Below are 4,428 nucleotides of genomic sequence, written 5' to 3'. Positions count from 1 at the left end.
TAAGAAAACGACGGAATTTATACCCCGATGCCGCTTCGGGCCGGGTGATTCAATCTTTCATAAATCATGCAGTATTGCCCAACCCGGTGGTAAGAATTGATTGCAGGTATTGAGCGAGTTAGCGGAGCTTGATGTCATACTTATACAGCCTAATGGGCTTCACCTGTATAGTTATACGACCCTCTGTGTATATGGATATAATGTACGTACCTTGGTTTATCGCGTTTATCATTGTCGGTATCGAAAACTTTCGTAGAATTAACTCGGTTGTTCCCGACAAGCAGAGAGAGAGGGAGAGAGAGAGAGAGAGGATTTTTGTAAAAGGTCCCTCGCGAGATTGATCAAGTAATTATGATTTTCGATTGTAATCCCGCCTCGTACCGACTCTCCTTTTCTCATTATAACCATCCAGCCGCACAGCGAGGGCTCTGCGCACCACGCCGTCTACAAACTCTGTACCGAACCGGTTGCCTTTTATTTCCCGTACGCACACAACAAGCCGCCGTTATTCCGAGGCAACTATACGAAGCAGCGCTTCGATCTCTCGTACCTGTTGTAACCCGATGATGCGTAGATTGATATATTCGTGATTAAAAATAAAACACTCTACCGTATTGTTCGGAGGTGGACTGCGGCACTGCGTAGCATCGGGTGCGTACCACCTACGTGTTTGAATTTGAAAAACGGATAAACACACGCGGCCAATAATCGTTTCGAGCTTAGCGTTCGGCTTTGGGGAAAAAGGGACCGATAGAAAGGTGTTGTTCCATCCATATTTATTCTTCCTGCAAAGGTGGCAGTTTTCTTTCTTTTTCTCTTACCTTCTTTCCTTCTTTTTATCGCTTCTCACGACTCGCTGCACACACACGGCTTTGTGCGATACATGCATACCTACATATGTAGAGGAACGTCGCACTGTCGTTCGTTCGAAAAATTCGTCTCATCCACCGTATCTTGTTATACCAAAGCTGGAACACGTGCCGCTACAATATATCATACACCTAGTCGTGTTTGTTCCGGGGACGCATCTGTTTAATTAACAGCCAATAACGAGCCGATAATTTCTCGCCCTGGGATTCGAGAATGCCGCGCGGGTGAGGGAGTGGAAAATTTCGTTAATAAAGTATAGATTTGATCATCCTGTGAAAATGGAATCAAAATGGATTTATCCTTTTCTCATAGAAACAGTGGCTTATTATTTTCGGAGAAATATTTCAGCGAGCCAGAAAATGTCGCTCTTTTAATCTCTTCCCTCCTCGGGTACCAGAGGTCGAGTTACGCTCGGGCTACGTTCCCGCAAGCTGCACGTTCCTGCGGGTGGGTTGGATATCCAGGACCCGATTTCAGCGAGCAAGAGTGGACGAGATGAAAGAGAGAGAGAGAGAGAGAGAAAAAGAGAGGGAGGAGGAGGAATAGCAGATTGGCAGCGATAGTATAACAAAGGCGGTGAGCCTGAATGTGATGGTCTGAATTTTATCGAAGCTATAACATCGTTTAAATCGGGCGAGCAGCGATAGACTTAGATTATTCTGCTAGCTGGTCCGCTGCTCACGTAGGAATAGCGGTGTTTAGAAGGCAACTCGAACGGTGACTTGCACCTCGTTCGTTACATGCATATGTATTGACGTATGTATGTACCTATCTCGGAACGTAGTATGTATTGAATTAGAGAAAACGGAAAAGACTCTTTGTTTTAAATAGATCGTTAAACTTGTCACTTGATCCGGATCACGTGTACAACTTGCCCGTGACACATGCGTTAGGTATAATAAATATAATAAAACTTCCTAGCGTGCATCGTATCGCGTCGAGTGCAAGGTTGAGTTTATACGCACACGGTATCGTTTCGATGTGAAATTCCGTATACGGTATAAGGTATCGCAAATGAATCAGGCTATTTCGTAACGATTAAAATGCTCTTTTCACGCCTCGACATATTACATGTTATTATCACAGGCTTGGTGCCTTGTGCCCAGCGACGGAAAAGCAAGATAATTGCCTGCGGTGTTTGTTAAGGATTCCCCGAGAGCGTTGAAATCACGAGATATAAGCTATACATATTCATTGCACCTCTGTATAACAATAATTGTCGGAGTTGGAGTTTCCGAAGCCTAGCCTCGAATACAAAGACCGGATTCAAAACACGGCCCGGTATAAATTACAACGAGGTACAAATTTAAAATATTACAAAACCATGTAGCCTCAACGCGGGTACCGGAATAATTCCAACGGACGACACCGTAAACGCATTGAACCGCAGCTGTAATATTTTCAGACTAATCGAGTGAGCTGCCGTGACTTATATATTTTATCGCAGTTAACAATAATCCGACGTGCGCGTGATTACCCTCGTTCTAAAAAATAGATACGTTAATACGAAGGTAAACATTGTTCCATAAAAAGCTATCGACGCCGGAAAAACGGAGTGTAAAGAAAACGTGTTAATAATAATAATAATAATAATAATAGTAACAAGCAAAAAGAAGTTTTGAAAAAACACTGATTCAAAGATGTACGATATTTTTCATCCCGCAACCCGACCCGGCAGGCTTTACTTCAAAGCGTTGCCATGTTTTCGTTCGTGGAACACAGTTGGGTACAAAGCCGTGCTTTTCATGGATTATTGCGTATGTCATCAGAGTCCCGGCTGGCAGACCCTGGCGCTAATCGTAAGCAGCCCGGGTATGGCCAACGTTTAGAAAGAATAGAATTGACTTTGCATAGCGGCAATTGCTGAGCCGACCTAACTAGCCAAGGCATTATCGCATATTTCATATTTTGTGTCAAGTCTACGTTAGAGGTATACCTCTACCGGGGGCACTTAAGCCGATCCGCTTCTCTGTCTACTGGCCAGTTAGGGTCTCGAATATAGGAACTAGTTGAGCTATAGACGTTTGTACCTGAGATACTATTTCTACGACAGCGCATACGTACGTATGCGTGCATGCCTATAGGTATACTTGTAAGTAGATATTGTACCATACTTGATACTCGCAGCGCGCTCGGGCGTTCAGCAAAGGATATGAGCGAAATATAACGCTGCATCGCTGCACCTCTCAAACAAGACCGATACGCATACATTTACAATTAGACGGATGATAGAATTCAGTTGTGAGGATTTTACCATCCACTCGATATGTAATTGATATGCAAGAGTTGTGCGATTGAGCGCGCTGCATAATTCTCTCATGATCGTTGACACGTGGTGTCATTTTTTAAGGAGAATACTGAAACTGGAAGGTGTACGTCTAACCCTCCTAATTTCTTACGTAAGACAGGCCGTTTACCTGGATCAGCCCGTTGTTCCAGCGATACCTTTTTGGACGTCTAGCTTGCCTGTATTAGCTCCAGGGTATGATACGCAAGAAAAGAAGACGGCAAAAAATCTCTGTGAACGAGTTACGGACAAATTGCGTGACGTCGTATTCGCGAGCGATTCAAACCCCTCGCTACTAACGCATGGCACACGCGTGCGTTATCCATGGTTTGTCGCACACAAGGTTAGCGTGAACCGCTTGTACGCGGGCGTGCGTGTTCCTTTGATGTTCGAGCCAATGCTAAGCAGCGGCAAGAGCTCAGCCTAGCTCAAATACGGTAGCGAGCAATTCATCGTAAGATTAGAAAGTTGCTAACGAATTTGAATATGTACGCGTACCTACAACACACACGCTGGAAAAGGGTGGAGCAGGGGGACGACGCCCCAATTTTCACCCTGCCTGACGGCCTACAAGGTGCTGGGTGTCGAGGGAAGCGCTGAAAATACGGTAACTGAACTTGCGCGATGAGGTGTCGAGGGTTGCAGAGATGCTCGGTGAGGACTCCGGGAGAGACTGAAATTACTGCAACCTGTGAGCAAAAAAAAAAACAATGATTGCAGGATGACACAGATCTGCCTGTGAGTGTTTTGAAATCGATCACGTTCAACGCGGCCGGAATTCAATCGGAAATAGGCGTATGCCTAATATCTACGCATAGGTACGTGATGCAGCTTACAATGATTTTGACGGGCGACGGGTGAAAAGAATTTCTGGCATTTTTTCAACCGTTTCAATTATATAATTGACAAATCCAATCAACCGTGGTTATATACCTACGTATATCCGATCGTGTTGTACCTGCCGTGTATCCCCTCCGCTATCTCCGCCCTAGAACGCCCAACTAAGCTGTGTTCCAATATCTGTCACGTGTATATGTATACGTGCGGGATGTGCGGATATACGATTGTACATGTACGCTCGTGCAGGCAGACGCGTCGGTGTGTATCGTGAATATCTGTAATACATATATCAGGCTGACAGAAGTCCGGCTGTGCTCGTGAGGAACGGGTGTAGACTGTACGTTGCCGACACCGAGCTGAAAACAAACAAACAAATACATTTTTAATTAAATGGGTATCTATCCTTTTGTCTGTTTGCAGTTCCCGTCGGG

This window comes from Neodiprion fabricii, chromosome 1, assembly GCF_021155785.1.
Source record: "Neodiprion fabricii isolate iyNeoFabr1 chromosome 1, iyNeoFabr1.1, whole genome shotgun sequence".
In the NCBI taxonomy this organism is placed as follows: domain Eukaryota; kingdom Metazoa; phylum Arthropoda; class Insecta; order Hymenoptera; family Diprionidae; genus Neodiprion; species Neodiprion fabricii.
This window is presented reverse-complemented; position numbering follows the sequence as displayed.